Source organism: Vombatus ursinus, unplaced genomic scaffold (genome assembly GCF_900497805.2).
Source record: "Vombatus ursinus unplaced genomic scaffold, bare-nosed wombat genome assembly UNPS02014807.1, whole genome shotgun sequence".
NCBI classification, from domain to species: domain Eukaryota; kingdom Metazoa; phylum Chordata; class Mammalia; order Diprotodontia; family Vombatidae; genus Vombatus; species Vombatus ursinus.
Window position 1 is genome coordinate 4,608,723 of NW_020954585.1, and position 12,447 is coordinate 4,621,169.

At 41.4% G+C, this 12,447-nt stretch overlaps 1 pseudogene; it reads right to left on the reverse strand.

Annotated features, from left to right (window-relative positions):
- Nucleotides 1-2,967: 2,967 nt before the first annotated feature.
- LOC114052052 lies at nucleotides 2,968-3,238 on the reverse strand (annotated as a pseudogene).
- Nucleotides 3,239-12,447: the final 9,209 nt, after the last annotated feature.

The window sequence follows — 12,447 nt, forward strand, 5'->3', positions numbered from 1 at the left end:
GGAAGTGTCACTATAAGCAGCTAACCAATCAAGACTAGGACTTCTGACATCTGGGGTAAATTCAGTTGACCAGAGAAGGAGAGGAGAAGGAAGACAGTCTACCCTCATTAAGTGCCTTTGTACCAGAAATGAGAGTCGCCCATATCCAGAAAGTTTGACCTCCAGACTCTCTAGACCCTGGGAAGAGGGGGAGGGCAGAGAAAATGGCAAATATTCTACCATGGGAAAAGGTGAGACTCATAAGTAATGCCACAGGGTTTGAGGTAGAAGACCACCAGAGAGGAAACACAATCCCTCAGATGATGGCATCCTAAAATGAAGCACAAGTATTTACTGCCCTATCATCTAGGAACTATGTATGAGGACTATTTGAAACCCAAAACACTGAGAGGGGAAGTTATGAGGATATTATATAGTTATGAGAGAGCCCTGGGACTTGAGGTCTGGAAGACCTGAATTCAAATCCAGCCTCAAGCTTGTGTTTGTCCTTCATTTTCTAAGAGGACCATGACACCAGTGAGATGATGACATGACTTGCAACTGACTTTGATTTGAGTGAGGGAAGGCTGTGCAAGGTCACCAGCCTCCTTGAGTTATCTGGGTCCAATGGCCAGATATTCATCAGGATGACTGGAGATGGCCTGGAAGGCAGTGGGAGACCTTGGCCCTTTTAAGCTCATTTTGAGTGAGGCAACACCCATTCAGTGAATAGGCTTCTTTAAGAAGTGAGTCACGAGATGGCCCCTTAAATAAAAAAAAAAAATCAGACTGGGAGGGGAAGACCCTCAGGGTTGCTGGCCAAACAGTTACTATTTACATTTACTCTGAGTTTCCCCAAATGTAAAACAGGGATAATTATAGCACCTAGGTCGCAGGGTTTTCTGGAGGATAAAATGAGTTAGTATTTGTAAAGCATTCAGCACAGTGTCTGGCACACAGTAGGTGCTATATAAATGCTCATTCTCTTCTCCCTTACCCCTTATAGTTTCTCCCTTAAAGAAGAATAAGGAAAACTACTACCTTAAATGGAGATTAATAATTATCAACAAGAATTTATTAAGTACACACTGTATTAAGCACTGGGGATACAAGGAAAGGCCAAAACGTGGTCTTTTAGGAACTCATATTCTAACCAGGGATTCAACATTCAATATAATTATATTTTTACAGGAAAAATACAAAGTTATTTCAGAAGAAAGGCACCAACAGTGAGGGAAGAGAATAGGGGAGAGAACAAAAAAGGCCTCCTGCAGAATGTGGGATTTGAATTGAAGTAGTACCTAATCATAGGCGGGAATAAGAAAGAACAAACCTAAGAAAGAACAACAACTCCTAAGAAGGAGGTGATGGGCTAAGCTTGTGGGTATAATAGCTAAATTTCCATAAAGACCAGAGATCTTGATTGAAGAACCAGTTTATTTTTTTTAAGTGCTTTTTACTGGGATTCCTTGAGGTAAAGCCAAGGTCAGAGACTGGTAAGTCTGAGACAAACTGTTGAACACTGTCATGGTACAGAGTCATTGCAGGCAAGTCAGAAGTCCAAGCTGGATGGGGGCACATGTAGGAGTGGAATCTGAGCATAAAGCTCAAGTCAGAGTTATGGGCTTCACATCTCCAAGTGCATTATATTCAATATCTCCAAAAGTGAACTTAATCATCTTTGCCAGTGATAACCTGCTTCTCCTCCCAACTTCTCTTTTCTTGTTACTAGCACCACATTGCCCTTACCACCCACCACCTCCAGTCCTGTCAAATGTTTACCAGCACATCCGTAACTCAGATCCTCTCCCACACTTGAAACACAGAACTTCATCTTAGCTTGTTGCAAAATTTTCTTCCTCCAAGGTCAAATTTCAATGCCATAAGTTGGCATACCAAGATCTGGTTTTCTCTCTGACTAAGTGGCACAGTGGATAGAGAACCAGGCCTGGAGTCAGGAAAACCTGGATTCAAAAACAGCTTCAGACACTTACTGACTGTGTAGCCCTAGGAAGGTCACTTAACCCTGTTTGCCTCAGTTTCCTCATCTGTAAAATGAGTTGGAGAAACAAATGTCATACCAATCCAGTACCTTTGCCAAGAAAATTTCAAAAGGGGTCATGAAGAATAAGACATGACTGAAAAATGATTAAGCAACAAAAAATGTATTTATAGATTTCGGCTTATATAATGAATTCTTGAGAGAGTTTATTTCATTTTGGAAACTACATCTACAAATCAGGTAGCTGCCATCAGGTAAACAATGAGCAAGAGCCAAAGACTTCATTGGTGTTGATGATGGAAGTGTAGATTTTAGCCTCTACTTGAGCATATTATTTCTATAAAATATATACTCTTATTTTAAATAGGATTTTATTTTTTCCAATTACATGTGAAGACAATTTTTAACATTCTTTTTCTATAAAATTTTGAGTTCCAAATTTCCTCCTCCGTCCTCCCTAAGATGGTAAGCAATTTGATATAGGTTATATATGTGCAATCACGTAAAACATTTTTCCATAAATATATACTCTTTTGGGGGGAGGCAATACTCTATATTTTAAAATAAAATAAATATGGAGGCTTAGAGGGAGCTACGGAAACCTCAAGGGAACTTCATGGCCTTTAGGGTTACTCTATAGGGTTACCCCCATGGTAGGCTCAACCATCTTAAATCAAATTATCTTGCCTTTCCTTAGCACTCACAAAAGGAAGCCAGACCTTTCCTGCAGGTTGTAGTTGGCCACTGATGGGACAGTGGGAGGGTCCTAGGTTCTCTATGGGGAGGGAATACAAAGAAATACTATGAGGAGAGTGAAGAGGAGGCACTTTGAGATGGTCCTGGCAGAAAAACTCTCCTGTTTCTCTTCATGAAGCTACCTGGGGGCTGGCCAGTTGGGGTTCTACCAGACCACAATCTCTGCTTTGCTTAAAATTCCAAAGGGGTCTTTGCTTGATATTCATGACAAATCAAGCATGTTAGGGGTTTCATTCATGTTCAAAAAACTCCTGGCACGCAGAAATGATCATGGTACAGAAGGCCACAAATTCCTGAAAGTTGCACTCAGCATCTCCATCAACATCCAAGGTCTCCATGATTTTGTCCACTGTCTCCAGATACTTGATCTCCCTTAAGAAGTTCATTGTTGATGAGTTCTTTCAGCTCCAACTTCTTCAGCTTGTGCTTGTCACCCTCTTTCCCATAATACTGGTGGAATGTCTCAGTGATGGTCATCATGACTTTCTCCAGGTCCAACATGGTAAAGATCAGATCTTCCTTCCTGCTGTTGCCTAAGATTTTCTCTCTTTTTTTTTCCTTTGTGGCCTGGAGAAAGGCACCAGACACTAGCTTCTCATTTGTTTCCTTGGGGTGGAGAAGGTCTATTGACACCAATGCAGCCCTAAGCTAACTAATGAGGGCTGTGAGGGGAGGCCCAGGAAGAAGGTAGCCAGCTGGGTCTTGGGCCTTAGGGCAGCGAGTGGCCTGGCACACAAGAGAGCATTGATAAAGCAGGGAAACCACATGGGCCTGCTGTAGGTGCTATGAACTGATACACTGGCCTGAGGAGGAAAGAAAAAAGGGCCTGTTATCTAGAAACATGGAGGTCAGCTTTTTGTTTCATTGTTTATTTCTTAGGAGAATTTAAAAACAGGCCTCCTGGGGTAGAAGGAGAGAAGAGAAGGGGGAAGGGGGAAAGGGGGAAAGAGAGAGGAAAGAGATAAAAAGAGAGGAAGACAGAGAAAAAGGAAGGGAGGAAGGAAGAGAGGGAAGATGGAGAGAAGGAACAATATATACTCTTAATAAAAATAAAAACATGTTTGGAGTCAAAGAGCCTGCTTTAAAATCTTGGCTCATCCATTTACTATGCATGTGACCTTGCACAGTAGCACTTTAACTTTTACAAAATACACATTCTCTCATTTGACCCTCAGAACAACCCTATGAGGTAGGTGCTATTATTATTATCACTATTTAGAAAATTAGAAAACTGAGGGTGAAAGAGATTAAGTGACTCGCCCAGGGTCACACAACTGGGAAATTTCTGAGGCAGGATTTGAACTCAGGTTTATCCTGATTCCAAAATCCAGCACTCAACCCACTGTGCCGTGTAGTTGCCTCACAAATTACTTCTTTTCTCTGTATCTCCATTTCCCCATCTGTAAAATGTTGGACTAGGTGAATTCTCAGGTCCTTCCAGCTATAAATCCTGTGAGTTTATGATTAATAACACACACATGATTAGGATTTGTATATATTTTTAAAGGATCCTATAAACACCTAAGTGTACTTTTGTGACACCATAGGGGTAATGGATCAAGGACTGACCTGGGAGTCAAAAAGACCTGCCTGTAACACACACTAGCTGTATGACCCTGGGATAGTTACCTAACCTTTTGGTGTCCTAGGTAACTCTCTAAGTCTATGATTTTAGGTAATCTGCCCTTTTGCATAGAACTCATAGTTCTCTCACACATACAACCATGGATTGAGGATCTCTATGTACCATTCTCATTAAATTTCAATGGTTAGAACTGTATGTATGCTACAGAGGCCCTAGCCTATAATCACCGGCACCTGTAGAACTCTCTGGAGATCAGTGCACACCTGCAGGCCCTCATCCACCCATGCCAGGAAGACGTCATAAAATCAGGGTAGAATGGCTGAGAGCAATTATCCTGGAATCAATACTGTAGTTAAGTCTCAGTTGAGCTATTATATTAATTCATCCATTTATCTGAAATGTTGTTCCTCTACTCCTCCTAAGGGTGTGTCTTGACTGTTTCCTATAATCCACATTGAATTCAACTAAATTTATAAAACATTTATTGCATTATAGAAGACTGTTCCATGAAAGGCACAAGGTAAAAGATAGTGTGGCATATTAGCAAGAGTATTGGGCTTATAGACAGGAAGACAGGTTCAAATATTAGTGGATGTGAGATAGTGGACAAGTCTTTTAACTTTAAATTGACTTGTTGACTTGACTTAACCCCTGTGCCCTGAGGCAACTTCCAAGTTGGTTAGTTGCTGTCCTTCATGCTCAAAGAGGACCAAAATGAAATCACTATGCTGGGATCAAGGTACGGTGTGTCTGATTGTAGCTGATTAGACCAGTATAAGCTCAGAAGGCTGCAGCACAGGTCAGGCACAAATAATCCACATGAACATTTGGAGTGGAGATGTCTCTAAATTTGTGGTGGCCCAGTGGATAGAGCACTGGCCCTGGAGTCAGGAGGACCTGAGTTCAAATCCAGCCTTAGATACTTGACATTTACTAGCTATGCGACCCTAGGCAAGTCACTCAACCCCAAATGCCTCACAAAATAAAAAATTTGCACATCTCACATTTCTTTTACTCATAGAGCATAGCACCTTCTTTGGTCCTATGCTGGGTGGTCCTGTGCCAGTGTGCCAGTGTCTCCCATGTCTCACCATTTCCAAAGTTCTTCAGAGAGACCTTATATCACTTCTTCTAACCTCCATGTTAGTGCTTGCCCTGTGTGGGTTCTCCATAAAATTGTCTTTTAGATAAATGCATATTTGGCATTCAAACAATGTGGCCATCCCATCAGAGTGAGTGAAATGATTTTTGAAAAACTTTTTGTACATTTTTTTTATGTTTTGACCATAGGGTAAGATCCCTGCCTGCTGCAACAAGTAGGCAAGCCTGGGTTAGGTGAAGCAGACAATTTTAGGGCACCTTTTCTAGCCCCTTCCTCATGCCAGGAGGTGAACCGTGCAGTCCTTTAAAAAGGCTGCTCAGATACCCAGGGGACTGCCAAATCCCATTACTACTACAGTCCAGTGAGGAGATGACCCTATGGCCTGGGCTGCCTGTGTGCAGGGTTGTGACTATAGCTCTCAGTGTATCCACACCCACTACTTTGTCACTTGCCTGTCACCACAGGATTTTGAGGTAGGTTAAAAATGGTAAAGTGGTATCTAGGCTAAATTGGGTTTAAGTAAGGCAGAGTTACGTGAAGTCCTTGGCCTCACTCTCTCTTCCAGAGTCATCAAAGCTCAGTGGCAAGACAAAAGTCAAGATAACTGGTGCTGGCTCAAGATGCAGTGGATGACCTTGGTATCTTCTATATCTAACCAAGCTCTACATCCTCCACAGCACCTGCTTCCATTGCCTCCATGGCCCATCAGAACAAATTGTCCACATCCATCTGCCAGGGAAGTCTTCACGTGCTTGGGGTTAAAACCCTCCTAACTCACCAATGGGTTTGATGCCCCTCAGTTATCCTCAACTTGGTTTAACCTGTCTACCAAAATGGGTTTACCGAGTGTGGGCACTGCACATGCTACAGCTTCTTCAAGCCACAGGTGAGAGTGAGGTGGCAGGTGGACACCCAACATGGAAAGCAGCCCTGAAAAGGGCTCAGCAGCTCTCACATCAAAGGTACTAGTCTTCTCTGAATGTTCATACACCCCTTATCTACTCAGTAGAGACAGCATGGAAAGCTCCTTGACTATGGAGTCTTACACCTGGCTTCAAATTCTAGCTAGATCACATACTACCTACATGACAAACCATTTAACTTCTCTGGGTCTCAGTTTCCTCATCTGTAAAGTGAGAAGATTGGACTAGATGACCTTGAAGTTTCCTTCCACATTTAAGTCTAAGAATCTTAAGTCATAGATAAGTGATTCCTACCAAGAATTATTATACAAGGAAGTGCCTGTGCTGATGGAATCATGGATTATTCCCTGACTCCTTAGCATGTACACCTAGGTATATACTGGGCACTGAGCATTTAAGCTTGAAAAACAACAGCAAATCTCTCAAGGAGTTTCCAATCTAATAGTTACACATTCAAATATAAATATTAAGGTAAAATGTAATAGAGGCAAGGAGAGCAAGATAAAACATTCCCCACATTACATCCTGATGGTCCAGAAGCTCTGATAATATGGCCGGGGGGGGGGGGGGAAGGGGAAGAGAGGAGAAACAGGGAGGAAAGAAAGAAAATCCCTCTTCCTTTTCCCCTTGCTGCCCTCCAATACATATATAACTTCCACAACTTCCTCCTGTTCCCCAACACCAATCCCTCTACTATGGAATATCTTGCCTTTTTTAATATATAGGCTCAGAAGGAATGGCTGGTTCTCTCAGTCAATCACAAGATGTCTCCTATGTGGAGTCAGTTGCTTCTACCCAATGAATGATCAAGACTCCATAATTCCTTCAAATACATTAAAGGAAAAATTCATCCTTTCAAAAAACAATTCCTTCCATTTTTAACCCTAATCCAGGGGTGGGGAACCTGTGGCCTTCTAGGTGTGTGGCCTTTTGACTGAGTCCAGGTGTTACAGCACAAATCCTTTCATTAAGGGGATTTGTTCTGTGGAGTTTGGATTCAGTCAAAGCGCTGCACTTGAGGACCTAGAGGACCTCAAGGCCGCAGGTTCCCTACCCCTGCTTATACTTTGGGCTGTCTGCTATTATATCAATTTAAGTGAGGAAGCAAACTCCCTCCCTTATGTTTTCAGTGACTTGAATGATTGATTGTCTTTGCATGGTATGGTCAAAATCTCAGTTTCTTCTGCCTAAAAATACATAATGTCTGTAGGGTAGAGAGAGAAGTGGGAAGAAAGGAGAGGTCAAAATGATAAGCAAGGGACTGATACATACACATTTTCTACATAAAGGAGAGAGAATTACATGTGTCCCTTTAAAGAAAGAATGTGGCTTGTACAGGCAAAAAGTAGATTAGTAAATTAATGAATTGTCCTTGTTCATGCCTCCAACAAATGAGCTGACTGTTGCTTTTCCTTCTCTACTTTGATGAGTTCTGTCCTAGTTACAGACCATTAGTGGCCATGAATAAATGAAGCTGTGTTTGTATGTTGAACCAGGCAGGAAATAGCTCTGATTAGGGAATAAAGGCTGACAAGCTGACATTCAACCTTCGGAACTGAAGTTTGAACAAAAGAATAAAGCACAACTTTGCTAGTTGTTCTAGCCTGATACAGATGTCATCCTGAGGCAGGTGTCTTACATAAAGGAAAAAGGAGAGACATCTATCTACTAATTAAAATAGTCAGTCAGCTAGCATCTATTAAACACCTACTATGTGCTGGACACTGTGCTAAGCACTGGGAATACAAAGAGAGGCAAAAAGCAGTCCCAGTTCTCAGACAGCTCGCTCTCTAACGGTTGAGACGGCATATAAACAACTATGTACAAATAAGACACACATGAAAGACTGAGTGGGGGTAGTCTCAGGGGAGAGGCACTAAGATTGAGGAAGACTGGGAAAAGTATCTCAAAGAAGGTAGGACTCTAGCTGAGACTTGAAGGAAGTTCAGGAAGCCAGGAGACAGAGGTGGGAAGGGAGGGGGTTCCAGGCATGGGGGACCACTAGTGAAAATACTTGGAGTTGGGAGATGAAGAATGTAGTGCTAGGAAGAGAGAGGAGGCCAGTGTCACTGGGTCAGAGTCCTCAGAAAGAAGTAAATTGGAAGAAAACTGCAAAGGCAGAAAATGGCCAGATTATGAAGGACTTTAAAAGCCACAGGATTTTATATTTGACCCTGGAGGAAATAAGAAGCCGCTAGAGATTATTGAATTGGTGGGGGTGGGATGAGTTGTGACATGGTCACACTTGCACTTTAGGAAAATCAATTTAACAGCTGAATAAAGGATGGATTGGTATGGGGAGAGATTTGAGACAGGGAGACCAACCAGCAGGCTATTGCAATAGTCCAATGTGAAGTAATAAAGGATTTTACCAGGGAGGTAGCAGTGTCAGAGTAAAGAAGGGGGTACATATTTGAACATGGAAGTAAAAAGTAGCAGGACACTACTAATTGGTGGTTTATTATTCCATTTTTTTTTTTGGAATCCCAGTACTACTCTTACACCTAGACAAATGCCTTTCCTACTCTGTGTTTGAAGGACCCCATTCATCATAGGCACAGAAAATTAAGATAGAAATGAAATACGCAAAATAATACAAAATAATTATGTGACTTTTTAAAAAAAGCAAATGCTATGCATATGTATGGGTTACAGAACACTTGAATATATCTAAATTAAGCTGTCCAATGGTCTTGGACTATGTGGTGTGAAGCCACAAACATTGGTGATGGGATATGACTTCACAGGAAAAGCTTTGTATTTCAAGCTGAGGCATCTGTATATGTAACATGCTCAGCTCAACAGTAGCTTGGTCAGAATGAGAGGCTAGGACTTATCTGAGGGAGTTTAATTTACCCAACTCTAGGAGAGAGGACAGGGAAGAATGAAATGCCTGCCCCAGAACTCAGGCAGCACAGGACCAGGCCTGGTTCCCCAACCCCTCACCACCACCCACTAGGGGCTGAGCCTGGGGATGGGACCATGAGCTAGGGTCGGGCCTAGCTGTTCTATACTCAATATGTATATAGGGTGTCCATTTGGAAGTTGAGGGCCCTGTCACTCACACTTGGGAAGACTTGGGAAGGAGTTATACCTAAGCACTATTTTGATGGTGGTATAGGATTAAGTCCAGGTGGGGACAAGCAGCCAAAGAGAAGTAAACATCAATTTGGGTCAGCCCCCAAGATCAGACCCCAGAACAATGTAAGCCCAGAACTTCTGGGGGACCATGGACCACAGGTGACACAGGGAAGGTCCTCTAGGTGAACAAAATCAGGGAAAACGGTATATAAAAAAGCTAAATCCCAGAAAGAAGCTCTCAAGCCTCCAAAGAAAGGACATTTTTAAGGGTAATCATTTGATGCCTCTGATCCAAACAGATAGAAAGAACTGTCTATTTAGTTTTGGGAGGAAGGGGATACATGAATACCAGCTGTGTAAATACAGTGAATCTGTTTTTTGCCAAAGTCAAGTTTCTTTGCCTCTCTCCTAGACAGTGGGGGACATTCAAGAACCACTCACAAGGACTACATAAACAAAAGTTGTTCTCAACATTGTGTTCACAACAGAATTTGCAATCACAAACTCGCTTCCTGACAACTCACCCTGCCCTAACTCACTGCAAGGCAAGATGTCTGGGAATAGAAACACCAAAGACTGCTACGGATTTTTTTTTTTCAAATAACCCCAAAGATTGATCAGAGAAGAGAGAAAAATATTGTAAAGTAAGTTACCAAACAGCATTTTGTTCAAAACCTTGTGTCCCTGATGGGGACATGCCAGAATATGGATCCTTATTCCAGAATAGATAGACCACAGCCTAAAAATCGTAGGATCATAGAGCTAGAGCCCGAAGACACCTTAGAGGACATTGATTCCAATACCCTCTTTTTACATGTGAGGAAATCGAGGCACAGAGTGGTGAAGCAATTTGCCTAAGGTCACATGAGTAATAAGTGTCAGAGAAGATCTTCTTGTCTTCAATTCCAGCAATCAATCTATCCAGTATGCATCATCTGTCAATGATAGTTATCACCAATTACCTAGCAAGTATATCACTTTGTTGAGCCGAGTTATTTGTCACAGAATTCTAAGCATTGTCAATAACAAAGAAGAATTTTAAAAGTACTTCTCAGCTCACAAAATGCCTATAATTTCTTCCCATAGATCAACCCAAGATACATCATAGCAAAGATTCAAGCTGTAGGCCTGGGAACAAGACCAGTCAATCCTGAATGTAAACAAAGTAAGTAGCTACTTCCTTGGATTGATTTTCTTTCAGTTTTATTATATTTTTCTGGAGGATATCAAGAAGACCTCAGACTCAAAGTATCTTTCCCAGAAATTTGATATACTTCAATATATTGAGAATCCATGGTTTCTTCAATGTGGGTACTTTCTCCACTGACACTAAGTGCTGCCTACCTCCAATTTCAAAATGGTCTTCAAATCAACCTGAACTTATCAAGGAGGATTCTCAGGTTCTCATCACCAGGTTTGGTATGATAGAATTTGAAGGGCATGTAGCTGTACACCCAAGATAAAGATGGTTTGTACATATGTGTACTTATTAAATTCTACCACCACCATCCTTAGGGTATAAAGGATGTCTGATTAATGAAGATCATATATATATTAGCTCCAATTTTGGAAAGCAGTAAGGAAAGGACAAAAGAGCAGGACCTAGGACAAAGTGAGTTTTTATTTGTAGCGAAGAGGGAAAGATCCACAGCAAAGAGAGGGAAGACTCAATGGGACTTTAAGCAATCAGAAGATGCATGGGAAGCTGTAGGTTTAAGGGAAGGAATACCCTAAGGAAGGAGAGAGAAAACCCTGGAAATGTTGCCTAAATATGTCCTGGAAACATCTTCAGTACTTTTAGCTAATCTATTTTAATCATATTTTACTTTACTATAGCCTGAATTCACCTCAGTTCTCTACCCTTTTCTGTATTCATAGCCCCAACCCACCTCCAAACCCTGAGCTTGGACATCTAAGCTTCTTGGCAATAATATATTTGTGGATCAAAAGATTATAGGGCCATAGATTGAGAGAGGGAAAGGACATTTGAAAGCATTCAGTCCAATCCTCTCATTTTACCAATCAGGAAACTGAGGCCCAGACAGGTTACATGAGCTGCCAAAGACAGTAACAGGTAATAACAGGTAGTAACATCCCAGTGGCCTAAGTACAAAAGCCATACTTTGAAGAAGCAGGAGGTGTTCCCCTTCAGGCTTTGACTGGTACACCAGCTAACACAAGCAAGAGATCTGCATCAGGTGAATCAATGCTGTATCCTTGCTATGTTTCCTTTCCATGGAAACTTCCTTTTCTTAACTGTTAGATCTGCCCTCGGGTATCCAACTTGTGCATCCCAACTTACTAAATATAGTTTCTCATGTCATTCCAATTCCAAACCTGAAACACTAAACCAATCTGAATCAGAGCCAGCCCACAATGGAATCCATGGTGGAATCAGGGCACTATTCAGCGGTATAATTAGGCCAAAGGGATAAGGGGAAGCCATTTGCAAAAGTCAGTTTTATTCTGACCATAAATATAACTCCTCTTCATAAAGGATCAGAGATCTCCCCACCCTCCACACCATCCCTTTCCAAAGTAGGACTTTTCTATCTGCTTTAATAGCACTGAATTCATACTAATTTTGAAGCTAATCTCAAAGTTGTTGGTTTGTTTGCTTGTTTTTTGATAGACTTAGCTCTTCTCAGCAATGCAAAGTTGTCTTAACTCCAAAAGACTCATGATGGAAAATGCTATCCACACCCAGAATAAGAACTCTGGAGTCTGAATAGAAATGGAAGCATACTATTTGCTCTCTTTTTTTGTTGTTGTTGTGTTTTGTTTCTTTTTTCTCTTGGTTTCTCCTATTGGTTCTAATTCTTCTCTACAACATGATTAATGTGAAAACATGTTTAGTGTGAATGTATATGTAGAGCCTATATCAGATTGCACTCTGTCTTGGGCGGGGGGGGAAGGGAAGGAAAGGGGGGGAAATTTGAAACTCAAAATCTTATGGAAGTGAATGTTGAAAATGAAAAATAAATTAATTAAATAAATGAATAAAAAGAATCTAGGACAA